General features: G+C 44.1%; 1 protein-coding gene across 1 annotated transcript in view; it reads right to left on the bottom strand.

Moving 5' to 3' along the window:
- sulf1 (sulfatase 1) overlaps nt 1-8,201 on the bottom strand; it is a 109,307-nt gene extending 101,106 nt beyond the window's left edge. The window contains exon 1 of the mRNA XM_066642293.1: nt 7,994-8,201. The gene's annotated coding sequence lies outside the window, so the exon portion shown is untranslated. The remainder of the gene's footprint in view (nt 1-7,993) is intronic.
- Between the last annotated feature and the right edge of the window lie 5,897 nt (nt 8,202-14,098).

Genomic DNA, 14,098 nt, shown 5'->3' with positions numbered 1-14,098 from the left:
TTTAACGTTAAGTAACATCCATTACTGTGCGAACTCTGGACTGCAGTCTCGTTGTGGCTGACCGCTCACCCTTGGTGTAAACTGTGATTTTTGCCAAACTATAACTTTAAAACACTTCACTGCTTTCATGAAACTTCCAGACTTTTAGGAACTGGACAGAATTGGCTTTGTGACCTTTGGCTAATCTCTGGAGGCTAACCTTGAGGAGTACACTTCAAGAAAGAAACATTTGGATGCATGTATATATCAGATCATTTCTCGTAAGGCCTCAGTCTCTCGCCCGTCCACTCACAGCCTTCTGGGGATTTGGACATCATCAGTTCTCAAATCTCAAATAACCTGAACTATATGAGAAGGTCAAGCACAGAATAAACGCCACAGTCCCCATAATCCACGTGTGAATCAATCAAAGCCGAGGGCGAAACTCTCCAGGAAGAGGGACCCTGTAGGACAGCTGTTTCAGACAGCCAGCATGTCCTCGACTGAGAGGAAATAAAACAACAGCCTGGACAGCCTCGAGCACAGCCAAAATACAGGCACATTTTTTATAACACAGTTTGACAATGTGTGCAAGCTCTATGGGAAAGCAAACAATAACACACCCAAGCAGAGCTACATCACTCCAAAGTGAGGTGCAATAAAAACCAAACTCATCTTGACATCATTTATAACGAGCTGGTGATTAGAGTTCCCGTTCTGGGAAGTCTCTCACATCAGGGCGCAGCAACAGTTCACTCTCGGTTACGGCTGGGCTAAAGTGCTAAAGTTAAAATGACAGCAGAAGACATTAACGATACGATCTGCAAAAAAATAAAGTGCCAAAAAATGTATAAATGTCTACAACCATCGAGTTAAAGCTGAAAAAAATAGAAACAAAAGGCTAGTTAACACTGTTTCTTTACCGATGCATCCTTAAGTTTACAGAAGCGGGCTTGGGACCAGAAGGTCACGGGTTCGATCGCCTGGAACAGCAGGAAATAATAGTGAAGGAACAGCAGTTTGTCCTCCCTCAACATCCACAGCTGAAGTCCCCTTTAGCACTGCTCTGAGTTTGTGTGTTGAATGGGTTAAACGCAGTCCAAATCTGTTTAATTCAGCAGTGCACTGATGGTAAATGCACATTTCAGAGGGTACTTTTTAAGAAATAAAGGCCACAGCTGTGGATGTTGAGGGAGAAGACAGTGCTGTATTTATTCCCAACCTCAATTCTCTACCCATTATATACAACGCTATAAGCACCTACCAAAATCATATGATGCACACTGCTCTAAATTATCATCATCACCAAGGAACTGTGCTGATGAGTTTATGAAAAGGACAGACCCAGGTTCCTTGGTTTCAGAAGAAACTGAGGCCAGACTCTTGGCAATGCACAGCGAAGACGAGGAAAGGCCAGTGTACACAGGCATCAGCTGATCTGACTGCTCACGTTTCCTGTGTCTCCAGAAGCCTCGGCCACTGCAGGTGCAGACCGGCTGAAGGCACTTTCAGTGGAAAGGAATTGACAGCTACACCTTTCCTATGCACTGAGCGATAATGGCTGTAGTAATTGAAACCAGTTGTGGTCAGTAAACAGGAAGGTTCGCGGAGTGCATGTCCCATCGTGTTCCCTCCCTGTGGGGGTTTGAGGAGGGGGCCACTCCCCCATCACACACACCATCAGTGGCCATATCCTCAGCCAGGGTTCTGCACGACAGAGCTTCAGAGAGCAACAGCAAACTCAAGTGGACTTCACCGGCCCTTCATCGCATTCCTTACTTCATACTTAATGAAAACATCCACAGCCGTTTTACTGGGAACGTTTCTATGAGCTAAACTTTTGGAAATAAATCTTCAAGGCTTGGACAAAAAGTGTTCAATGCATGTGCACATTAAAATGTTTATGTGGAGCCTACCATTCCACTCTGAGAGACAAGACCACCTAGTAAATATTTTGTGGGCTGCCTAAATCAGAAAACATGGAATAAAAGAGTGGTTCTGTTTCTGCTCCGCTTCTTTCGTAGAGGGCAGTCTCTTTAGAATAGCCCCGCCCCCTTGTCTGAGTCTCTCCAATCACAGCGTAGAGTTCTAACACAGTAAAACAAACACTGACCGTGGAGAAATAAGAGCACTGAGTAAAAACTGAGAAAACAAAGAGAGAGAAGATAAAAACTAAAGCTAAAAACCAGAGCTTCTGCTCCTCGCTCCTCACTGCTGTGCACTTGGGTCAGGGTGCGCTGTGAGTGGCTCATTATCATTTAAAGGAACAGGCGCTGAAACCGGTCATTCAGTCTAGGGCTGTTCAGTCAGGGGGGAGGTCACAGAAGGTCACAGATATTTAATTTAAGACAGAAGAACATCAAAAAAGTGTGTAGAATATATCACTCTCAAATTATGTTTCTTAAACTTTCCAATCAGCTACTTTTTACTTTGCAGTTTGTGCTCTTCACTGGTTGATGTTGCTGTAATTGGTCACAGTATGTTTCTATAATCGACATAAACAATGAATCTCCTGTACTCCAGATCGTATCACACGACCTAATAAAAGGTCAAAGTGCCATATCGTCCACCTCTGATCAGAACTAAAACCTCTGGAGCAATCACAGACTTATCCCAAGCACAAAAACAGATAATCACCCTGCTCTCAGCACACTGTATTAGAGCAGTGACCTCAGGCTGTTACAGTGATGAAGAGACGCTCCGCTGCATTAAAGCCCCAGAGGTCAGTGCTGTAAGTAAGTGGCCTGGAGAAAACCATCTCATCTCATCTTTCCCTAGTGCTGTCCAACCCTAACCGGGGAAATTAACGGCCACTGTGAAAACAACTCCATTTTTAACAGATTTACTTTCACTTCTCGTGCCTCGTTTCTCATCTAATCATGACTCCAACATCAGAGCTTCCTCCGGGCCTCAGGAGCCCAGGGGCACGACGGATGACGAAGGCTCTTTGTTGACTCTAATTAACATTATGTCAGAGCTATTTATGGCTGTTGGTTTCTCTTTTCTGATGTTGCGTTACTTGGTCATGGCAAATCACATTAAAGACCAAACCTCTAGGCTGGACACACATCTGGATGAGATGGACTTGCTCTGTGAAACATCTGGATGGAGATAGACCACGTGCGTTGGCAAATGCTTATCAGAAACAGGGGATTGTGGGGTGGGATGGGGATCTCCATCATAAATCTTGGCTGTCTGGTTTTGTGCAGATGGATTGAGTGCGCACAAACGTACAGAGATTCTCGCATGGTCACTGCTACCACACGCTACAAAATCAGTGTGAGGCCTAACAAGGAGCCTGACGGAATAAACGAGGGGCCATCAATCACCTTCAACTCACTGGGGCTGATGCTTAAAAGGGTCTATGTTTGAAACTGTCCTCTGGGCTCAACAGGTTTATGTGGCAAAACCAGACATTATTCATTTCCCATGACGGGCTGTTTTATAGATATGCCTTTAAGACTGGTGTGTGTGTGTGAGCTCTGTACATAGTGGCTGAAGTGTATTGTGCCTCGTTTCCGCAGGCAGTCTGGGCTGAAACACTCCTTACAGCTTCAGTGTGATGGGGCCAAATAAAGTGCTAGAGGCTAAAAAAGTGATTATAAGAAAATCCATCACTCTCTCCCTGTGTGTGACCCCTTAATCCTGTTCAAGGTTGTGGTGGGTCTGGAGTCCACCTTGAATCACAGGGAACACACTCTCTACAGGGAGCCAGTCCATCACAGAGCCTCACACACACTCACACTCACTTACACTTGTGGAGAGCTTGCACAGCCGGCATCAGGGGTTAATTCATGGACTTATAAGAAAACAGTTTTAAAATTTATTATTGTTCACTGTTAAACTTTTACATAAGAAAACACTGAATCATAAGATTAAATAAATAAATGATTAATAAACACTTCTTTATGACGTCACACACAGACCAAACGGCAGACTTCAGAATGGTTCCATCCAGATTCTGGAACCGTTAACATTAAAAAAATGAGAATAACGACAGCGTTCGTGAAACTTTATAGTCATTATTCCAGGTTACAGCCACAGCTAGTCCAGTGAACACAGCAGTACGCCACTGAGCCAATCAGACGCTGTTACCCTGCACGGTCAGTTCACTAGAGAGCACTAGAGGGATATGGGAGCTAGGGAAGTGAGGCTTGTGCCAGAAAAGAGAGCATTTAAAAGTGAGCACTTAAGATTGCTTAAAGGAGCAGGTTATGGACAAACTTCCTGAAGCTGGGTCTAAACCCATGAGTCTTTCAGGTTCTGAAACGTGACACTGATCAAAAGCAGCTATGTGAAGGTCCATTGTGAGACTCAGACCAAACCTTGCTGGGAAAACCTCTGTGAAACCTCAGTGAACCCTTAAAATGTAAGTGTTGTTTGAACTCGTCGAATGTTCTAACTTGTTTATTCCAAAAGAGAAAACAGAAAGTCTACTGCAGCACAAAGAGGAGCTACAACAATTCACAAAAACGTTGAGTGTGTTTCACTCTCTGCTGGAGGGAGATCTAAGAGTGTGGTGGTCTGTGTTTATTAGGCAGTGTAATAGTAAAGTCAACTTTATCCGGCTCAGTTTTTAACTTGGTTCCAAAAAGAACTGCAAGAAAATGACTGAGCTTCTTTATGAATGTATTTATTGCATTTTAAGGATCGAATTCTAAAGGTGTAAGGACTTTAAAAGAGAAGAACGAGTGGGAATGTGAGGCCTCATCAGATTGTCACTTTTTACAAGTTTACGCTACATTACATGACCATTTTAAACAAAGTCAGAACACCTCAGGAACCAAACAACGTTACGTCTTTCACAGCAAAAAGAAAACAGTCATTCTCTGAAGATGATGTGAAGAGCCATACGACTACAGACTCAGCCTCGTCACTCCACATTTGCAACCTAGTTCTCACCACACACACACACACACACACACAGTCGTGTGGAACACCCCTTCAAGGTTTGCTCTGACCACACATTGGTCAGCCACCATGGCTATAAACCCGTCGGTCTCATAGCCACCGCAGGGTTCACACAGTGGGCAGGCCGTGCACATTCACACAGCGACGGGCCAAAGAATCCCTGGCCTGACACAGCCGTGTGAAAAGAAAGAATGATTCAGGATGTTATTTTACGGATTCTGACCTTTCCTCACATTGACAAAGCTTGGCTTGGAACCCGTTTTTTCCTGGAATCAGCCGCGCCTGCCAGGTTCATGCACTTCCAAATCTCAGGGAGTGATCTCTCCAAGCTCGTCGGACGATAAGCTATTCCTCAACACTCGATTCGAAAGGCTCCATATTCTACAAATATTTTGGTGCGTTTTAAAATGTGCCAAAATGGTCCGGGCGCTTTTTCCAACATCCTTTACAAAGTCCTTTAAATACGCCATGCTCGGTACTTGTGTTGGAGTGGGGTGGGGTGGGGGTTCGGGTTAGAAACTGGTCCTGGTTACAGTTTGTCAGGAACATGCCGTGTTCTCCCTGTGTCTGTATGGGCTTCCTCCAGGTCTGTGTCGTTGGAGTAGGAGGACTCTCGGTGTGAAATGTGTGAGTGACTGGGTAAGCGTGTGATGCCCTGTGATGGACTGGTGCCCTGTACAAAATGTGCCAACTGCGGCAGGTGGTAAAGGGGGATGCTGGGTCTTTAAACAGTCTACAACAACAAAATCTAAACGTGTAAAACCAAGGATGATACTAGCCCTTTAAAATCTCAAAAACCCAAGTGTGATGTGGACGTTGTACGCGGCAGGCCTGCAGACGATTAGAAAATACAGCTTATCCGAGGAGCTCTCACAGTAACGGTTGAAGCTCCCAGACGGATCATTTATGACTAATTCTGCCTTATTTCATTTCTCATAAGAAATAAGGGATATTTTAAAAACATTAAAATGATTTGTGACCTTCACAGTTTCTCAGGACAATAGCAGAAAACGAAACACAATCCTAAAGCCTTTCCCAATTTCCTTGCCACAGGATCAAACACCCCATGACTAAGAACTTCTGGTAAATCACAAGTTGAAAGACGTCATGCGGCACCGGTTTGTGGAAGCGCTATGCTGAAGTGTATTTAACAAGCTCACCAAATGTTGGAGTGCCTTGATACACCCAGATTAAATCAAAGCAAAATCCATCTCAGAGCTTCCAGCTGAAGCAGAACGCACTGATCATGGCCAGGACAGAAGAACAATGCCACAAAAAGCAAACTGAGGCGATCCAAACTTCAGGGAATTTTCCCTTTTTCAGAGGTCAGCAGCTCTGTTATACAAAGATCACAGAGAGGAAGAAAAATGAAAAACAGTCTGGAAAAACCTAGCTTTAACCTCTGGAAGGAAAATGTTAGCATGATATGCTTTGGCTTCACAAATTATGCACTTGTTTAACAGAGTAACGTGTGATTTGTAGAGACTCAAGTACAATTCCTCTGTGGAACGGACACAATCTGCACGAACTTAAGGCACCAGCACTCTGAACACTGCTCAGTGACGGTGCACTTACAGCTCAAGACTTTAAGACATTTTACTTCCCCAGACAAATCTGAAAAATCAGAACATAATCAGAACCGTCAGTGCCACTGTTTGGTACAAGGTGGTCAGTCTTTTTGCTGTCTATATACTCAATAATACATTCATTATCTGTAACCCTTATCCACTTCAGGGCAGCGGTGGGTCCAGAGTCTACCCGGAATCACTGAGCACAAGGCTGGAGCACACCCTGGAGGGGGCGCCAGTCCTTCACAGGGCGACACACATTCACACTTACGGGCACTTTTGAGTCTCCAATCCACCTACCAACGTGTGTTTTTGGAGTGTGGGAGGAAACCCACGCAGACACAGAGAGAACACACCACACTCCTCACAGACAGTCACCCGGAGGAAACCCACGCAGACACAGAGAGAACACACCACACTCCTCACAGACAGTCACCCGGAGGAAACCCACGCAGACACAGGGAGAACACACCACACTCCTCACAGACAGTCACCCGGAGGAAACCCACGCAGACACAGAGAGAACACACCACACTCTTCACAGACAGTCACCCGGAGGAAACCCACGCAGACACAGAGAGAACACACCACACTCCTCACAGACAGTCACCCGGAGGAACCCCCCCCAGACACAGAGAGAACACACCACACCACACTCCTCACAGACAGTCACCCGGAGGAAACCCACGCAGACACAGAGAGAACACACCACACTCCTCACAGACAGTCACCCGGAGGAACCCCACCCAGACACAGAGAGAACACACCACACTCCTCACAGACAGTCACCCGGAGAAAACCCACGCAGACACAGAGAGAACACACCACACTCCTCACAGACAGTCACCCGGAGGAACCCCACACAGACACAGGGAGAACACACCACACTCCTCACAGACAGTCACCCAAAGGAAACCCACACAGACACAGAGAGAACACACCACACTCCTCACAGACAGTCACCCGGAGGAACCCCACCCAGACACAGAGAGAACACACCACACTCCTCACAGACAGTCACCCGGAGAAAACCCACGCAGACACAGAGAGAACACACCACACCCCTCACAGACAGTCACCCGGAGGAACCCCACACAGACACAGGGAGAACACACCACACGTGTTTGAACCCATTCTACTCTAGAAATTATCAGGGCTGATGTTCATTCATTCACTGTCTTTAACACTTATCCAGTTCAGGGTGGCGGTAGGGGCCGGAACCTAACTACAATGGGAACAAACCCTGGAAGGGGCCTATCTCATATTCTTTTTTTTTATTTTTTATTTTTTAATCTTTATCTAGAAAACAGAAGAGTTCCAACTCCAAAATTAAACCCTTGTTTCTTCAAAACTCAGAACCCAATTATTCAAAGAGAGAAATGTACAAATATATTTGTGATTTTAATATTCAGCTTTGAATGTTCCATCTCCTAAAGGGTTTATTTTGTTCTGTTCTGTGGCTTTAGATCTAGACAAGAACAGAAACTACTCTCACAAATCACTCTCTCTGCTGTAGATACATGTTTAACCCTTACCTTAGTGCGCTAATGGACTCCAGTGGAGTTTAATGAGGCCCAGATGAGGGATTAAAACAAAGAGGCCTAAATCATAAAAACAAACAGATTCGTTGAGGGAAACTAAATGAACGCCACTGTGATTCCTTCAGCTTTGTAACCCACACCCACAGAACCACAGCTTGAGGGAGAAATCTCTCAAAAACTCTCCGCTGAGTTTCAGAGACGCCGTCGGTTTGAACTGAAGGTGCCGTTGGTGAGAAGTGGGAGTGTCTTAAATTAATACACGGTCCCTACATAGGGCACGACGTGAATCCTGAAACTGCTTCTACATCCAGAAAGTCTTCAATAAAGGGTCCTACCGCATGTTACAGAATCACAACAGGTGTTTTAGTTTATTACAATATCTGTTTCAACGTAAATTGTGTCGTGACCTAGTGCACTTCCTAGGGAGGACGGAGTGGTTAGGGATTCAGCTTCTTGAGTTCTCAAACACTACAACATTCACTAAACCAAACATCAGTCAATGTTTTATTCAGTTTAATGAATTGAAGAAATGAACGTTTTTATGTTTTTTTAAAAAGTAACTTTAAACAATAGAAGGATGTATAAGGCAAAGGGGAATTGAGTCATATTTGTCACTTTATCTAATATTAGAGAGTTATTTAAAATATATATCTACCTCCTTCAATAAGAAACTAATATAATAAGTTTAATAAACTGCTCCTTCATCATTTATAAAATTATATTAACTAGTATTTTACAGCAGCTCATTCCAAACACGTAATCTGAGACATTCCTACATACATCACACAGATTTACAGGTAGGGGGCGGCAAAGTGGCGCAGCAGGTAGTGTCACACAGCTCCAGGGGCCTGGAGGTTGTGGGTTCGATTCCCGCTCCGGGTGACTGTCCATGAGGAGTGTGGTGTGTTCTCCCTGTGTCTGCGTGGGTTTCCTCCGGGTGACTGTCTGTGAGGAGTGTGGTGTGTTCTCCCTGTGTCTGCATGGGTTTCCTTCAGGTGCTCTGCTTTCCTCCCACAGTCCAAAAACACACATTGCAGGTGGATTGGTGACTCAAAAGTGAATGTGTGTGTTGCCCTGTGAAGTACTGGCACCCCCTCCAGGGTGTATTCCCACTTTGCACCCAATGATTCCAGGTAGGCTCTGGACCCACCGTGACCCTGAACTGGATAAGGGTTACAGATAATGAATGAATTACCTGAATTTACCTTATACAAGTGTAGATATAGATACAGACAAAACGTAGCATGCTTCTGTGCAGCCTCCCATCCAAATAAATAAATAAATATTTTTAAAAAATCATACGGCCCCTTATTTCTATTCACTCATAAACGCCACGTGTAGAAATGTTATTGAGCTGGCATTGTGTTTGTTTCTCTCCCTCTTGTAAGACATTGCTTAAATACAGTGATTCATCTCTCACCACCGTTCCCACCCGTCACTTGCGTTTGATTCAGAGTCAGAGAGAATCCTGTAGCTGTTTTCAATTTGTATTAATATGTCACAGAATACAAAAATGTTCTTTTATATTTTAATATGAAAATAATTTGTTTATTAAAGGGGATTTGGAACGATGCACTCAGGAAAGAACTGAATGTGCGCGGAGGAAGAAAACCCTACAAACATATGCCATTGTGTTTTTAATGAAACAAAGTAAAAGCTTCCAGGAAAACATCCTCTTTTGTCTGAGTTGAGCTGTAGGCTGTAACTCAATAATGAGTTCAGTCTGACCACACAGTGTACAACAGAGCACTAGAAAGAATGTATAGAAGAGTGTTTTTGGCCGTAGAAACCTAAGCTGTGTGGTCGTCAGGTACGTCAGATGTGCGTCACTTCCGGCTGACTGGTCGCGTGCTCGATTTGAAATTGTTTGCTGTTTGTCGCTGTTTATTTACAATCTCTATTAAATTTTTTAGCATTGCGAATCTTAGTGTGCTGTCTTCATCGTTCCTAATCCACTGTGCTTCTTAACTTCATTTTTTCGTCCATATTATTTCTCATTGTTTATTTTTCTCTCTTCATGTCGCCTGCTGAGGAACGAACCCTTTCTAAGCTCGAGCAGATGGGTGGCCGGATTCAGCGTCTCCTGGAGAAGAAGATGGAGCTCCAGCGGGAGAACACGAGGCTCGAGGCAGCCCGCGACGCCTCATACGTGGCCGTCCCCACTCCGGCTCCTCTGCCGCGGCAGTTCACGGAGGTATCTATTTACACGCCTGCACTGGGATGAGAGTGCCAGCGTGGGTGTGGGAAACCGAGGTCGTCCCCCTCTCCACCGCAGCCAGTCTTCACTGCTGCCAACCGGTTTGAGGTGCTCAGCTCCTGGCCTTCACCTGCTCCAGCACCGAAGACTAAACAGGACGGTGTTCTTATTATTGGAGATTCAATAGTCAGACATTTAAATGTGCCGGGCACAAAGAGTAACGCAACTGTGTCTTGTCTACCAGGCTCACGTGTCCTGGACGCTGCCAGGCGGCTTCCCTCAGCGCTGCGGCAGCGTGAGGACTTCGGCACCATCATTCTCCACGTGGGAACGAACGACATCTCCGCCCGCCGCAGAGAGGTCCTGAAGTAGCACTACCGTTCGCTTCTGGATACCGCTCGGAAGAAGACGGAGACTAGGATCATCGTCTCTGGCCCAATGCCCACCTACCGTCGAGGATGCGAGGCATTCAGCAGGCTCTTCGGGCTCCACTTCTGGCTCCTGGATTGATGCGGCACTGTCGGCATGGACTGCGTCGACAAATGGGAGTGCTTTCGTGAGCGTCCGGCCCTGTATCGTCGGGATGGGCCCACTCATCAATTCAAACACACATTGGACCTAGTGTTAACACGGGGCATTGAGATAAAGAATCTGTCCAATCTCTCGCTACGAGACCATCTCTGATCACCATCTAATCACATCTGAAATTGCGATAAACTCTGATCTCTGTCCACAGCCACGCTATATTAGAAAGCGCACTATAACATCCTCAACAGTTAGTGATTTTATCAATAACCTTCCAGACCTTACCACCATTTCTTTTCCAACTCACCCAAATGACCTCAAGCTCATTACAATCAACCTAAAAACTTTACTGTTTACAAACCTAGATAGTGCTGCACCAGTCAAGACCAAACAATTTAGAGAGAAAAGGCTTGCTCCATGGTATTGAACGGCAGCACAGCCTCACCGTCTACAAACATGCCTTATCTAAAGCCAAATCACAGTACATCTCTTCCCTTATAGAAAACAACAAAGACAACCCTAGATTCCTTTTTAGCACTGTATCAAATCTAATTGGAAACAAAAAGGAAATCAACCCCATTGTTCCCTCTGATTTCTGTAGCAATGACTTTATGATGTTTTTTAATGATAAAATTGATTGCATTCGCCTCAAAACCCAAAATCAGTCCAAAGTCACATCGACTCTCGTAGATGAACCACCTGCCAGCTCTGAGGTGCACTTAGACTACTTCAATTCTGTCGATGAAAATGACTTGCTTAGTTTAATTAGCTCATCTAAATCAACTACATGCTTACTGGATCCTGTACCAACACAATTATTTAAACATATTTTACCTAAAGTCATTAGACCTTTGCTCACAATAATAAACTCATCCCTCAACATTGGATATGTACCAAAACCTCTGAAACTAGCGGTAATCAAACCAATTATTAAAAAACCCAATCTTGACCCTCTTGTACTCGCAAACTACAGGCCAATATCAAACCTCCCTTTTATTGCTAAGATTCTAGAAAAAGTCGTGTCACAGCAGTTGTGCTCTTATCTACAAAACAATGACATTCATGACACTTTTCAGTCTGGATTTAGACCAAATCACAGCACAGAAACGGCTCTAACAAGAGAAACTAATGACTTACTCCTTTCACATGATAAGGGCTATATCTCTATTCTGGTGCTGCTTGACCTTTGACCTTGACCTTATCTGACCGTTATCAATTTGTTTATCTGAATAATAAATCCTCTAATCATACTTTAGTTAAATATGGTGTCCCACAAGGATCAGTGCTTGGCCCTGTATTGTTCACACTCTACATGCTGCCACTGGGTAGACTAATCCGTAAGCATGGGATTCAAGTCCACTGTTATGCTGATGACACACAACTGTATATATCAGCCAAACCTAATGATGTTGCTTGTCTACGTAAAATAACAGAATGTCTAACTGAAATTAAAGACTGGATGATGCAACATTTTCTCATGTTAAATTCTGATAAAACTGAGGTCTTGTTACTAGGTACAGATACTCAGATACATTCACTCAGAAATGCTGCTATTAATCTTGATAATTCAACAGTAAAACACAATGCCATCATTAAATACTTAGGGGTAGCCTTTGATTCGACACACATTTGATACCAATATATATCCAATACAGTCAAAACCGCCTTCTTCCACCTACGCAATGTTGCCAAAATTCGGCATTTTTTTTCCTTAAAAGATGCAGAGAAACTAGTGCATGCTTTTATAACTTCACGTCTAGACTACTGCAGTGCGTTCCTGGCAGGGAGCTCGTGCAAAGCGTTACACAAGCTTCAGTTCACAATGCAGCAGCCAGAGTGCTCACTAGAGCTAGGGAATTCGAAAATATCACCCCAGTTCTCTCGTCCCTACACTGGCTACCTGTAAAATACTCCTCTTAGCTTATAAACCTCTAAATGGTTTAGGCCCGCAGTATCTTACTGACCTTCTCATACCTTATCGCCTGCAGGAGGAAGAGCCTTTTCTCACAAAGCTCCTCAACTCTGGAATAGCCTCTGGTTACTGTTCAGGGCTCAGACACACTCTCAATCTTTAAATTTAGACTAAAAACCAAGACTTCAAACAAGCATTTGGTTAATCACTCACTTTCAGGTTACTCTACTTATTCAGTTACTTATTCTCTATTAGTGTTTTTGAGCTGGTTTTCATATTATCACTGCTCTGTATTAACCCTGTCATATGACCATAGCTACAGCTGTTTTAGTTAGTTTTCTGGTAACCTCCAACACGCTGTCTGTCGCTGGGTTCTCTTGCCTGACCCGTGAAGCTTTTCTCGCAGGACAATTTTGCCCGTTCTTTACCATGAACCTACTAAGCTCTGTATTTTTATTTGTTTTCTTTCTCCTGTCTCTCTCTCATGCTCTGAGATGTCCTGCTGCTCTCCAGGTGTTGCCTTGATCCAGCCCCTGTGTCCTGTACAAGATCCTGGCCTTGTCTCATCTACACTATCATGCTTGGTCGTGCTGTTTTATCTCAGATTAACTCTGCACCTACTTTTAATTCACACAGAATCACTGCCCACCTCCTCCTTCCTCAGACTCATACATCACTAATATACTACATTTACATTACTATAACCCCTTCATCTGTCATCACTTCACTTTTACTTCTGTTCTGTTCTCTGTTGTGTCTCTGGTGTCGAACCCGAGGAGGATGGGTTCCCCGTATGAGTCTTGGTTCTATCCAAGGTTTCTTCCTCGTGTGCTGAGGGAGGTTTTCCTTGCCACTGTTGCCCCTGGCTTGCTCATAGGAGGCTTGGACCTGGATCTCTGTAAAGCTGCTTTGTGACTTTTTGTTGTGAAAAGCGCTATATAAATAAACTTTGATTGATTGATTGATTGAAACTGTGCCCTATTCACTATATACTGCACTATTTTGGGGTGCCGCCATTTTGTAGTAGTGTTCGGAACCATAGTGGACAATTTTCAGTGCACTCAAACAATTCCACAGTGCACTGCAAAATGTAGTGTACAACCCATGTACGCTAGCAGATATCAGATTTCCCATAATCCACTGCGTTGTTTGGTGAAAACCCATATGAGGTAGTGTCCAAAATCATTCACTACCCTCCTAAATTCAGTGCACTATAATAGTGCACTATATAGTGAATAATATAGGGAATAGTGAATAGGGAACCACTGGGACACATGGATAGTCTTTTTCCTATATGTTTAAATCCAGCAAATAAACTGTGATTGTACATGAAACTTGCAAAACAACCCATAGACAATAACAAGCAAAAGTACATACAAAAAATGTATTAATTCATTCATTAATTTAAAGCTTTCTCACGGCTGAACACAGTTCTTGGTTTCAACAAAATGTCTGTGACCTGCTT

The sequence above is a fragment of the Hoplias malabaricus genome, chromosome 1 (genome assembly GCF_029633855.1).
Source record: "Hoplias malabaricus isolate fHopMal1 chromosome 1, fHopMal1.hap1, whole genome shotgun sequence".
Taxonomy (NCBI): Eukaryota; Metazoa; Chordata; class Actinopteri; order Characiformes; family Erythrinidae; genus Hoplias; species Hoplias malabaricus.
This window is presented reverse-complemented; position numbering and strand designations above follow the sequence as displayed.